This window comes from Balearica regulorum, chromosome 4, assembly GCF_011004875.1.
Source record: "Balearica regulorum gibbericeps isolate bBalReg1 chromosome 4, bBalReg1.pri, whole genome shotgun sequence".
NCBI classification, from domain to species: domain Eukaryota; kingdom Metazoa; phylum Chordata; class Aves; order Gruiformes; family Gruidae; genus Balearica; species Balearica regulorum.
In genome coordinates this window covers 37,124,599-37,139,550 of record NC_046187.1, presented here as the reverse complement: position 1 = coordinate 37,139,550, position 14,952 = coordinate 37,124,599, and positions in this window count along the sequence as shown.

Genomic DNA, 14,952 nt, shown 5'->3' with positions numbered 1-14,952 from the left:
GTGCATTCAGATTAGCATCAGTGTAATCAATTAGAACCTGACCGGGAGAAGAGTAGTCAGGAAAACCAGAACAAAAAAAATAAAATTCAGAGCAAGAAGCGCCACAACAATTGCTGAAACGCATGTTGTGAGTAAAAATAGTATATATTTTTGTTGACTGTAGGCAAAAAAAAAATATTACAGTAATCAACTTTGAAGCTAAATTATGGGTAAACTGTATTCTGGATATAGCTACTTTTTGGAGATTTTTTTCAGGTTGCAGTTTCTGGTAATGCATATGCTTCTGTTTGCCCTACTTCCTAATGTTCTCCTTAATTCATCTCTTCATTGTTTTTGATACATTGGTGGAAATTCATTACTTCTTGCTGAGTATTATCTTCTCAGTTTTAATGGCTTAGATATCTTAGACAATTAACACATATATTGTGATTTGTGACCAATATAGTTATCTATCTAGTGATAGTGACCTATAGTTGCTTTCCTTAGTAGTCTGAAGTCTGTGTGAGTGGTTAAATGCCTGGATGATCTGCTCAGGTATTGTAGCTGAGCGAGCTACAATAGCCCTGTACCTCGTTCTTCTACACCCTGCTAACAGCTCATGGCTGACAGTTCAAATATGGAAGCACAAATTTCATCTTTCAGCAGCAAGAAATATGCCTCTGGCATCTTTCTTTCGCACTTGTCAGTCATGGAACTGTACATCATACAGATTCCGAGAGCAGCACAGCAGCAGTGGCACCATAAGAGTTAAAAAAGTACTGCTATTTAGGGATTTGAAGTAGAAGTTTGGTTTCATGGAAGATAACTGAGAAAATGCTTTGCAAACATTCCACGGGCTGTATGACATTATTACACCAGTGCTTGGACTGTGTACACCCTGACATCTTACTTGAGTAGTCTGTTTGTTGCTTTGAAATTAGTGCAAAATGCAGTTTTGGTACAATTAGATCTGCCCAGACTGGATCTACCCTCTCATCACAGACCTGACAATTCCTACATCATTTCTTTGATAAAACTCTCCAGATACTTTCATCAACTTAGCACAAACATTTTCAAAGAATAGCCATAATAAAGCAAATTTTTGAAGTAGTGGCTTTAAAAAACCTTCACTCCCCAGCCAGGCGGTCTATGAGACCAGGCTGAGATCTCCCAAGCTGAACCTCGTGGATTTCGATACAACTCACATTCATCTAAGCTCTGATACACAGGAGTCAAGCGGCTAAAGAGATGACGCTGCTTACAAGTCTAGGTAAAAGGTGTTCCCAGATCACACCGTTTGCTGCACTTTCGCTACCTTCTGCCACACTTTTATCTGGAAACCAAATGCCCCATAGAGGCTCTTCTGGGTAAAGTTCCAGAGGGACCAATGAAGTAGGAATGACCTGCTAAATGTTGGTATAAACATTTTCTTCTGAAAGAATGAAAGCCTCAGTCTAAGACTCCTATCTGTACATGGGTCTTGTGAAGTAATCTGGTCTGTAGAACTGATTTTGTTATAGCTGCTTCCCCCCCACAAGAATGGAAGCTAAACAGATCTGCCCATCTTCAAGGAACTTATACCTCCCTTGATAGTGCACCATTTTTTCCCAATATTTGCAGAATAATATACTGTGATAAGAAAATGCTATGCTAGACAGGGGATAAAATAAAGTTTATGAGAAAGGAGATTTTTATATATATATATATATTAAAAAAAATCAGAATACCTTGGAAAAAATTCCTGTCTCATCCTCTCTGGGTGCTCAAGGTGCATTGTGCAAATAAAACACTCCAATATCTGTTTGCTCCGCAGTCCCAGAGGGAATGTGAACTATGTTTTAAAAAGCAGATTTATCTGAACCTTATGTGATATAAGGTGAAATGCTTCCCTCAAGTATACCATGGGGTCCTGCTCTCTGCACTGCAGAACAGGTCTGCTGTCTTCATGTATCACTGTGGATGCAGATACAAGTTAGCAGATGTGCAGAAAGGAGTACTCAATCCAGAGACAGAATACATTTTTAGTGCTTGTGAAAGCCAGGTTAGTAGAGACAAACGCAAGCAACAAAGCAACTAAGATTTAACTCTTTCAGGTAACAATACTCAGGAGAAAACTGTGGGCAAAATTGGATCATCAAAACATGAAGCACAACAATTTAAGCAGAGGACCAAAAATGGTTCTCAAAATCATTTCTTTGTACAATAGTACATGCTGTGTCATAACATGCATTATTAATTTTTCCAGCAGAGTAATTCAACAATATTTTCTATGCCATGTCACAGATCAAAGACTTGGATATTGTTCGCATTAAAAATGACAACTGTGATAATTATTTTTGTTAACATTCCAATGAGCCAACTACTCTATTTTTTTGTTGGGAGCAAATGCATAGCATTATTGAAACTTCCTTGCATTTTCCTCTTTGCTAGAAGGTAAATGGGATGATAATTTTCTTTCTCAGTCAGAAAATAAGATGAATTTAAAAATCTGTTTACACTGTAAAGGCATTGAAGTAATAGAGCAATGCAATATAGTCCATGGAACATTTGCAGAGCATTTTCAATTATTTCCATGAAATCAAACCACTACCTTCAGTCCCTAAGGACCAGGTTTTAATAAGTTTTGTGGTACCACTGCTGCTCTACTGCACCACCTGCTCTTAGAAGTCAGTCAAGAAAAAAAGTGATTTTTGGAGGCATTGAATAAAAGGTTCTAAATACCAAGAGTAGACAAGGACAATCTTGAATTATTTCCATGTTTTTTTAGAGTGTCCCTCGTGCTTAGAGAGTTCTGCACGGTAAGTCATGTTGGGACATAGGCAATGTATTTAACATGCACCAAAGCAGGTTAAAGTTAAAGTAACTCGCTACTTATAACAGCAGTAAACTCCACTGCTGTAAGGATTGTAGTTCTTAGGGGAATAATGCACAGGGTAACCAGACATCTCCACATAGTTCATGCTTTGCAGGTCTTCCTCTTACCTGGATCTTGTTCCAGAGCTGCAAGACATAAAGTAAGGGAACCTCTCTCTTCTAAGCAGCTTTCTTCTTGTGCTCCTTTCCAAAGCATGCTTCTTTCCAAAGCGTGCTTCTTTCAGTTCATCTGTGCCCCATACAAGTATATGAGACCACACAGCTTACAATTACTGCCTGAGAATCTTTCACATAATTTTTTCCAAGTGTATGACTAAAAATAAAAAGTTCAAACTAAGGTATCAGAAAATTTGGGTGGTAGGAAATCTTACCAGCTTTGAAGTCAACTAAGACACCACCCTGTTGATTTACTGACCTCAGAAGGTGAAATGACAGTGTTGCAATTAGGTGTGAAAATCATTTTATATGGAGGAGGCACAGTAGAGTTCTGAAATAAGATCTCTTTACAGAGTAGCAAGCTATGAATTTCAGGTGGTATCCTGATGACTTTTACTCACAGGGGAATAAATGATCAAACACATATCAATAGCTTTGATCTATATAACGCAGGTGAAATGACACATTTTTACTACTTTTTAAAAAAACAGTGTCTAAATGTAGATTTAGTTCATTTAATATTTTCTATTTTGTCTTTCCAGTTAGCAGAAACTTGTGGGCACAATGGTCTGTTACAAGTAGTCATTGACTCAAATCGAAATTAACATCTTTGAAAAACTCATCAGCATATGCCTAACTTTGTTTGCTCTTGCTATCTAGAATGTCTGTGCCTGCAGGTTTTGTATTTATGTGTTACAAGTGTTATGCGGGCTCATAATGACAGGCAATCAGAAAGTGACAATATGAGTGTCTACTAATATGGTAAGATTTGAACGCAGATCTTAACTTTTCAATATTTCTCGGGCAACCAGCATATACCAAGTAGTACCTAGTAACCACTCTTCGCTCTGTTTCTCAGTATTGACTAGAATTACTTGATTACAGCTGATTGAACATTAGGGACTTTCTTTTGCACCGCATCATGACTCTTCTCACTATACTCTAACTTAACAGAAATTCTTTAAGCAGAGAAAAAAAAATTCCTTAAAAGCTTACCAGAGATCACGCAGGTTGGAAGACTATATCACAGTCTCAGAAGATCTCTACACAGAAAAAGAAAAGAAAAAGAACATCTCTATTTAGTAAGTTCACTTTTATGCAATATGTCAAGTTCTCATACCAGTAACGGTAGAGAAAACTCAGTAGGAACTTAAGAGCTGTAACAAAGAAAAACTCAGTCACTACAAAGAGTATCTTATAGTTGAATGCTCATGCTTAAATTGTGTTCACAAAGCTTTTTGCCCTTAACTTTGAGTTGCCACAGATTGCCATGGGAACTGAGGTCAGGAACTGGGAACATTTTTTAGTGAAGGATCATAGATAAAGCTAACTTTAAACCTGCATGAAAAAGAGTTTCCTTCAGTTTGTTAACTAGTTCTACACTCTGCCTAGAAATCTGGAAAATTTCTCAACACTGAAAGCATTTTCTCTACACCTGAAACCTTTCATGCTCTATACATTAGTTTTAATCTTGTCCTTTCTTTTGGAGCACTGTTGAAAGCTGCTCATCAGAAAACTAAAGTACAATTTAAGTAGAATATGAACTGGACTGTTAAAATTTTCAAAAAAATTTCTTCCAGTATAAATCAATGTGTTTATGAGGATCTAATTTAATATCATAAAAGAATTGAGTCTCTGTGCTCCATCACCCTTTGATAACTGAAGTAGAGATTTTATGCACTTGAATTCAGGAAAACAGTACAGTCCTAAGGAGTGGATGTTTTTAGCCAAGAGAGAGCTGCAGTTCACATCTAAGTGTCACTTTCTAAGGTGCAGCCCAACTTTAGCCATCAGTGATGCAGCCATAAACATACATGTAAGGTGGGTAGTTTCTCGAAATTATTGGAATTGCTCAGGAAACAGAAGGCGTTATGAGCTTTAATAAAAGCTGTTACTATCCCAAGGACCTACCGAAAAGGTGGGGAAATGGATGTTTCTTGCATTTTCTGCATCTTGTGCTCAGCTTGACAGGACCAAATGCTTGGAAACTTCCTCTCTTAGGAGCCATTATGTTGTCCTTGGCTCTCATTTTAAAAGCATAGTAATCCAAATACAGAATTATATTGTCAACTTCACGCTTTCTTCTCAAGAGTTTCTCAACAACAGTTCACTTCAATGAGACATTCTACCACGTTAAACCTTTTTAAAATTAATTTTATATTAGATTTTCCTTATCAGTTGAGTTGATAGCACCCAAATTTCAAGTCTGAAGTTGTGCATATGGTTGCTAAATCTCAAGTTAAGAAAACAGTTCTTAATTCTGAGGAATTCCTGAAACTACAATTTTATACTAAACAGAAAATAACTTTATTAAACACTAGCTGCTGCTGGGGCTATCTTCAACTGCAAGTTGAATGAATTCCTAATAAAAGTAATGATATGTGAATGTGCAGAAAACTGGGAATTATTAAGTGAAAAGTAATGATCACCTTTACACCAGAAGATGGATGATAAGAAATAGTAGTCAATACCCCATTAGCAAGTCCATTATAACCTTGGAATAGAAACACGCTTTATTTTAGAAAGCTAAAACAATTGTAAGTGAATTTTAACAGCTGAATAAATGTACGTGCTAATCTACAGTTACAAAACTTAAATAAATTAGTCATGTCATCACTTCTACAGCACAAAAAAAGTTAGTATCTCATTATCAGACCCATTATCAAACTCTTCATTATGACTACACACACTTTTATGGTTAATGTTGTGTCAGCATTTCCATTAAAAACACTTCAGGAGCTTATGATTCAATCACTACTGAAATTCTGCTTTGGATCCGTCATTCTGGAAGGCATTTTTATAGATGGTTTTAGCATAGTTCTAAAAAACTTATAGAAGTGCAAAATTAATAGTTATTATTTGACATAATTACTTCAGGTTCAAAAATTCCTCTGCAGTTACTGATACACAAGTCTCTAATCAACTCAGGTCAAAACCAACAGGAAAAGCCCAGTCAAATATTTTTCAAGCCTGAAATACTGAAAACATAAAAGTAGAATGTGAACTCCCTCCTTTATTCTCTAAATCAAGTTAATTGCTAGTAATATGTTCCTTCATGCAAAATTCTTGTACCTAAATAGTATCTAGATTTCATTGAATACAATGAGAAAACTAGATCTCATTTTTGCCAATCCAACAGACTTACAGAATCTGACTGCTGTTTCACATACATTGACTGTCAGCGGAGGTACAATATTGAACTGCCTACTGGTATGATTTAAAATAGTTACCTTGTCTCATTCCAGTTGAAATCAGGAACGTCAGGTTCACAAATTCAGATCTCATGGGGTTTTTTTCTTTGCCATAACCAAAAATTCATCTCCAATGCTCATGTGGGCCTTATGAGTTCAGAGGACTTCCACTGTCTGAGAGAAAAGGAGACAGTAAGAAGTCACATTGCACTGTGTCCTCCAAGCAGTGTTTCCATTTAGCTTCCTCTGGGATGGTCTGTCATGGAAGAATATGTTATTGTTCATTGTTTTGTGAGTCAGAGTGAAAAACAAATACAGCACTTTACTACATGTCTGAGAAACAAATGCCTTACATAGGAGGACTCCATTAAAAGACTCTTTCTAAAACAAACTAAACAATTTTTTGGTCTAGCTCAGTTGTGCAAAATGTAACACTACGATGTGAATTTCAAAAAAATAAGGGAACTCAGCTGCACTACAGCTATTGTTAAACCAAGTTTGATGTTGAGAAGGGGTAACTCTTCTAAGCCCTTTACAAAATTTTGCATACCTATTCTTACCACATCAAAATTTTACACATCTCAAGATGATGAATAATGATAGTGGCTCAATCCTGGTCTATCTGAAGAGGACACTTCAAGTTAAAGCCTATTATGAAGAGCATACCATGAAAGGCTCCTTCTCCACTAATCCATAAGATCAGTTGCGTGACAGTCACATATGTTAGTACATGAGTGTGCTCCCTTAAGCAGGTTATCTGAAAATATTTCAATGGAACGTGCAGGTCTCTAGAACAGCGTATGTTAAACACTCCCTGGCTAGAAGGATTCAAACACATATACATAGACAGATGGATTTCTAGCAGCTCACAGTAACATAGCTTAAGGGGATATATTGTGATTGCTGCACCTTAGGTACACCTACTGAATCCAATTTTGATTCAGTTTGACTTTGTCCTTGGCAGATAATCAAATACAATATGCAGTATGTATCTCATATCTGCCTGTGTTCAGATTTTGTGTTGGATGGGCTCACAGACACAGGTGCACTCTTCTGAGAAATGTTACTTTGAACAACTGTTTTACAGAAAGTAATTGAACTGTATGTGCTTTAAAAAAGATAAGTGATACTGACTGCTGGACAGGTTGCTCCCCTTCCACCTGGAGAGCACTGATTAACCAGTTAGGACTGATTACATCACTGAAGATGAAAGACATTCAAGACAAAATGTGGTAGTGTGGGGAGAGTTGACAAATGTAATCTGGCATGTTTGAAGGATCAGGGGTTCCTGAAAAAAATCTTGTGAATGTAGGATTCTCCTTCAAGAGATGTAGAAAATTCAAAGGCAAGAGATTGACACACATGTAAAAGGAGTAGCAAGAAACAAAGCCACATGGTGTTCAGTCCAAGAGTCCTACACAAATTTAAAAGTAAAAATAAGTGGAGTACAAGCATTTAAAAACTATTTGGTTCTCAGGAATTACAATGCAGTAAATGCGATTTTTATATTTTATTTTTTTCCCAGAAAGGATTCCCCGGGAGGATATCCAAAACTACAAAACAGTAAATCCAATGGCTATACTGGACAAATTGATAGAAGACTTCATTAAAATAATCAAGAAAAATAAGGTATAATGGACTTAATTCAGCCTGGCTTTTGTCAAGACGAATTGTGCCACAAAAAGTCACTAGAATTGTCCCAAAGACTGAAAGACCATGAGAATAAAGGTTATCCCACTTCACATTGCATTTCTAAAAGGCTTTTACAATGACTTCCAGGGGAACTAAGCACCTATGAAAACAGAGAGGAGACATTTGTGTCAACAGAAACTTGGTTCTAGTCATGCAAATAAACAAAATGTAAACATTTTTACTTCCCAGTGAACTCACAGGGGGAAATCACAGGCACGTATGTTGGGATGCAGCCTGTTCAACATTTTCCTGTATCATTTGGAACAACAAATATAGGAAATGTTTGGTTGGTATTTTTAAAAAACAAACAAACAAACAACAAACATTAATAGGAAGCAATATGGATGAAGCAAAGCAATATAATCACACCTTTAAATTTTTGACTGATTTTCAGACATAATTATGAACTGCCACCTTTAAGCCCTTGTGAAGTCAAGAAGCTCTGTAAACATAGCGTGATATTAGCCTTGATGGTTTACCTTAAAAAAAGTATGCTGCTCAACTGGTCAAACTTCAAGGCTCTGGTAACTACAGCCCAAAACTGGTTTAGCCAAAAATTACATTCTCCTGCACTCTCTGTGTTCCCCTCTGTATCTTCCCAAACCAAGACCAAAAACCAACGCAATTCTCTTCCTCAGTCTTCTACTCTCTAACCCCAAAGCCTGTTGTGCTTTCTCTAACTCCCAGATACAGAGTACAAGCCTCTCCAAAACCATATTTTCACAAGCATCCTGTATATCTTAAGCAACTACTTCTGCACCTTATAAGTCTGAATCCCACTGTCCATACCAGGAGTCCCCTCTGACGGCAAGAACTGTACCTCCCATCCCTGCAGCACCGGAGTCTCTCTCTGGCTTTGAGACCTCTTATGCCACATGCTGCTGCTCAGTCCAGTCCACCCACAGCTTTGCCCAGTAGTCAAAACCTTGGAAGGGGAGAAAACGGAAGAGTGAGAGAAATACGTCTCTGCATGGCTCAGGATAACACTGTCTCCACAAAGACTTTGCCATAGATGTTAGGGTTTAAGGCTTGCTGGCAAAAGTAGGACACATTTTGTAAATGGAACTAAAAATTTAGTGTTAGCTCAATTAATATCCAAATAATCCAATCAAAGTACAACAGTTATCATTAATTCAGTTACAACAAGATCGATGGCCCATTAACAGAAAAAAAAGTCCTTAAAACTGTCATGAAGGAAAACTTACTTATACCCACTTGTTTTCTCTCATGTTATGCTCACCTTTCCAAAGTCCTCCTAAGTTAGAAGGTCGGTAACTACCACTCTCCTCCAGGCAGAGATGTCCTGTGAGGTACCAACAACCTTAATCATCTGCCATGAGCGGCACAGTGCTGCCGATGGGGCTCTCTTCCTCCTAACACTTAGATCCACTTGAATCTACTTTTTAAAGTTTTTTAATCAGTATCTGCTTCCTGCCCCCCTGGTTCTCAGATGAAGTTTGGAAGCTGCACAATAACCTCTCGCTGTCTCAGTTGGCGCAAAGGGCTGTTTTTCATTGGGTTACCATTCTACCTGTTATGCTAGACCTGATAATCTACTCCCTAGGTATGTTAGACTTTTATGATCTACAGCATTCACAGAGCTTGAATTCAAACAGATAAGCAAGAGTTAACCACTAGAAAATTGTTAGAAGAAGCTAAAATCAGCTCAGGCCCAAGTCCTGTCAGGTCAATAAAAGCCTGTCAACTTAAACTAGCCATGGAAAAATTCCTGTTTACTGAGCTGTGAAAGATAACAGTTTGCTGCCTGAATTCCAGTTTCCACCCTCCCCTCGTGTGTTCCATTGGCCAGAAGACAAGAAAAAATGGCTAGAGAGAGCAGCGGGCAGCAACTCTTGCTTCAAAACACCTCCAATATAGAAGGTGTGGACTACTATCACAATTCTTTTCATTAGAATTATGTAGTGGTTTCTTATAAAAAAAGCAAAAAACCTCCTTTCCCAGTTTTTGTTCTTACAATGTTTCATACAATCCTATTTATTTTGTTTTCCTTTCTGTTGGAACTGAATCATGAAAAGGCTCTAGTCTTAGTTTTAGTTTGGCAATTCAATGTTATCTGCTACTAAGAACTGTTTTTCTGATTGTGGTTTTTGAATTGTGTATAATCACAATAACTGTTTAGATATTCATGGTTGCTATGTTTTTAGCACGACTATAGAAGCTACTAAGTAAATGAAATAAAAATCAGAATATTGAGTGACAAAATAATTACTGTATTCCACAGACTCAAACCAAACTTTCACGTTTGAATTTTGTTGTGTCTGAATAAAGTATTACATTGAATAATTGGATATCTCGAGGATATTGCGAAGAGTTCTGAGGCATTACAGACTCCTACTTATTAGAAAATAATCCTTACAAAATGTAGTGATGGATGAGTGGTTCTCAGGCTCATTATTTATTTCATCACTTGTAATTTTTTTTCCAGATCACTAACTAGAAAATACCATGCAGAAAAGTAACTCATAACTGCATGAATTGTTACCATTCCTTCACTTGAACTCAATGTGGCTCTAAAGACTGTTTATGTCTTGGTTATACTAAGTGTCTAACAACACACAGATTAGCTAAGTGAAAGCTCACTATAATCAGACATATGGTAGTATCACATTAATATTTATGTTTTAAAAAGTTTTACTGTAGACTACAGGAAAAGCTATTGAACACTGTCACTGAAAAGTCACTATTTTACACAACAACAACAAAATAAAACAATTAAAATATTTTTAATTGGGGGGGGCAGAAGACCTCGGTTTTTCACGATTAGATTTTGTTGCAAATCTTGCAATATTTGCAGGGTCTTTTGAAAGTGATTGCAAAATAGTTTTTCTGAGACACCTCATAAAACTGACATGATGCAGGTCAGATTATGTTTCTTTCTATCTCTTAATAGTCTTGCTTCTGTATCAAACAGAAACTGGAAATTGATTTCATCAATTCTTAGCCCGAAAAGGATGACCTCTAGATACCAGGTAATGATAGTAACACCAATTCTCATTCTTAGAAAAGCAAGAGCATTAACAAGAATGGTAACAGGCCTCAAGGAAGGAAATAAAATGTCATCACTGAAACGCATTGGTAAATTATACAGTGCACTTAAAATACAAACTAATGTGATTAACACAAATAAGAACATCTGATGCACTAAATTCATCTTGCAGATCCAGAGAGACTTCCTTACCTCTGAGCTCCAATGCAAATCTTTCATCATGGATTTCCTTTGTTTTACTTCAGCTTGTTTCCCATGGAAACAAGCCTATGAGATGTCCCTCTGAGTTTTCTCTTTAAAAAAAAAAAAAAAATCAACAACTCTGTACAAGAAAAAAAAAATCACCATTTTTTGTACACATCTATTGCACGCCCAATGAAATGAACAAAATATCTGATAAGAACTTGCACACAGCACAGCTGTTGAGTACAACTTGGAAGTTATATTTTTCCATAGTATTTAAGTGCCTTCTGTGTTCCACAGACAAATCATGTAAGTGCCAGACAAAATGAGGAGTTATCCAATAAGGACAAGCTGTAAATCAGGTGTGTCTTCCACAGAGGGATGCAGATTTATGTGGGTTGGTGTTCTGATTCAAAGATTTTACTGAAGAAAAGAAGGCAGATGTTTATGCACACACACACAGAAGTGATTTATGTTTTTCTTACTGCAGTTTATTGTATTAGAACTGCTTATCTTTACATGTACAGCATGTAACAAGTCTATCAGCTAAGGTGTACGTTCTGTTGGAGAATTAAGCAAAGCGTGTGCTGAGCAGAACAGCATTGACATTATATACAATTCTGTGCAGGGATATCTGCCAGAGAAGGGTCAAGATCAATTTCGTTAACCAGAAAGCATCACTGAAATAGATTTTAACCCCTTGGATGTAATTACTCACCATGATTGCCATTAGCACCACTGCATCCTTTTGATAGATTGACAGCCATTAGCTACTCAAGTTTTACTAAGACTGTAAAGATATCTAGAGCATCTAGGGGAAGATATGTTGTGTTCGACTCAACTGAGATACCACATTCAGCCAAAACTAGTTTTAAATATTAAAAGAAGCAAGAGGGAAGGAGGGGAAAAAAAAAAAAAAAAAAAGCAATGGGTGATGTCTGCTTACCTTACCATTCAGCCTCATTTTTCTTTGCAGATACTGATATGAAATCATGACGGAGACCAACATATTTTTACATTTTTATTCTCCTTTCCACCCTTTGCCCGGAATTTTTCTGGAGGAAGAAATGAAGAAAACTACAATCCCCCCATGTTACAGAGCCATAGTGTGCCTTTGTTTCCTTCCATATGCATCGCCTACTTTGAAAGTATAGGTTTCTGCTTTGCTTACTAACAGCTGAACAAGCTACAGCTACCAATTCATCTCCCCAACCTGCCTTCTTGGATGGCCTCTGGAAGACCTATCTTCTATATCCTAGAAAGTGAAGCAATTCACTGTCCCGCATGACATCCTTGTCTCTAAATTGGAGAGACATGGATTCGATGGATGGACCACTCGGTGGATAAGGAATTGGCTGGATGGTCGCACTCAAAGAATTGTGGTCAACGGCTCAATGACCAAGTGGAGAAACGGTGACGAGTGGTGTTCCTCAGGGGTCGGTACTGGGACCAGCACTGTTCAACATCTTTGTTGGCGACATGGACAGTGAGATCGAGTGCACCCTCAGCAAGTTTGCTGACAACACCAAGCTGTGTGGTGTGGTCGACACGCTGGGGGGAAGGGATGCCATCCAGAGGGACCTTGACAGGCTGGAGAGGTTGGCCCATGCGAACCCCATGAAGTTCAGCAAAGCCAAGTGCAAGGTCCTGCATCCTAAGCATGACTATAGGCTGGGCGGGGAATGGATTGAAAGCAGCTCTGAGGAGAAGGACTTGGGGGTATTGATGGATGAGAAGCCCAACATGAGCCAGCAGCATGCACTTGCAGCCCAGAAAGCCAACCGTGTCCTGGGCTGCATCAAAAGAGGCCTGACCAGCAGGTCGAGGGAGGGGATCCTGCCCCTCTACTCCGCTCTCCTGAGACCCCACCTGGAGTACTGCGTCCAGCTCTGGGGGCCCCAGTACAGGAGAGACATGGAGCTGTTGGAGCAAGTCCAGAGGAGGGCCATGAAGCTGATCAGAGGGCTGGAGCACCTCTCCTATGAGGACAGGCTGAGAGAGTTGGGGTTGTTCAGCCTGGAGAAGAGAAGGCTCTGGGGAGATCTAATTGCGGCCTTCCAGTACCTGAAGGGGCCTACAGGAAAGCTGGTGAGGGACTGTTTATCAGGGAGTGTAGTGACAGGATAAGGGGTAATGACCTTAAGCTGAAGGACGGTCGATTTAGACCGGATATATGGAAGAAATTCTTTACTGTGAGAGTGGTGAGGCACTGGAACAGGTTGCACAGTGAAGTTGTGGCTGCCCCATCCCTGGAAGTGTTCAAGGCCAGGTGGGTTGGGGCTTTGGGCAAGGTGGTCTAGTGGTGGATGTCCTTGCCCGCAGCAAAGGGGTTGGAACTAGGTGATCTTTAAGGTCCCTTCCAACCCAAACCATTCTATAATTCTGTGAATTTAGGAGCAGGACTATAAAAGACATACATATACCTGTAGTTCAATATTCTGCTTAAGAAACGTATAATGAAAATCACGATGCTCAAATTCCCAAATTCCTTAATGTACTGCTTTAGCTGTTTCAGGACTGTTAGGTCCAGAGAAGTATTTTGAAGAGAGCTACGCTTGATGAAAATCTGACTCTAAATTTTCACTGAATTCTGCCAGGATCAAGCAATGATGAATTCTGCTGTGTATGTTGCTTGCAGGGCCTTTTAATCTTTCCTATAGAAATCATACCATTTCACATGGAACACAAGGTCCCTTCCCATAGCCATATGTCTAGTATTTGGAAACATATACCCCCTCTTGCGTGTTGTGTCTTTTTCTCTTTTACCCACTGAACCATGAATTATTTCTTGAGAAATGGGACATCATATGCAGGAAACTAACAATCTTTGCCTCTCTGCCTCACCTTAACAAACCATTTTTCCATAGTTAAAGAATACTAAATAGATGGTATATGTGGGAGTAATTTATCTGAAGCATAAACAGGAATTCCTTCCCTATTCTTCTGCACCTGCTCTCAAATTTTGTATGAGTGCAGTAACCACTGAGCTGCTAGGCACAGAGCAGCATTTTTACAAAATAATCAGAATTTTGTGCAAATGAAAAAAACCTAGGCATTGACTAGGGGTGTCTAACTGTGTGTAAAAGGAGGCATTTACAGATTATTTTTAAAAAAAGGATTTAAACATACATACTTTATTCAGGCATTTCTTAGCGATAGTTTAAGCATTTGAACTTACTTATTGAACAACTTTACACCAATCTGAAAATGTAGATTCTGTCACAAAGACAAGATACTAAAAATTAAGTTATTCAAAACAACATTGTTGCCGACATAGCCCTTAATTCCTCACTACTTCACGCATGTGGAACATCTCCAACCCCTCTCATTGCAGTACCTGGGAGTACCGATATTATGAAAAGCTCTAAAACTGTTCAGTCAGGACTGACATGCACCACCTTGAATAGGTGGTGTATCGATCTGATTGAGGAGCACAGCTATAGCTATGCAAAGCTGCAAAGTTGCACCTTCAGTGATACAGGTTAGACTGTTAGTAAACAGGGGGCAGGGGGTGGAGGAAGCAGGAGCAGAAAAACCTGATTAGGAATGTAAATTATGGTGGAGAATATTTGCCAAGCTTCTGGACCAAAACATTAATTCTCGTTATAACTTCTCAAAATCAAGAGCTAGGAATTCTGTGCTAAATGCTATCTTCTATCCTGGTGTAAATCCAGACTAGCTATTGTCTTCAACTGAATAACATTATGTTACCAAAATCATTATTTTCCTCTAACCTGATTTTATCTGTCATCCTTATCCAATCACAAAATAATTTTATCACTAAGTAAATCAGTGTTTGATTACACAAGAAGTATAACTAAATTTGTTACACTGTGAAAAAGTTATTGACCATCTGGTTTTAATCACTGT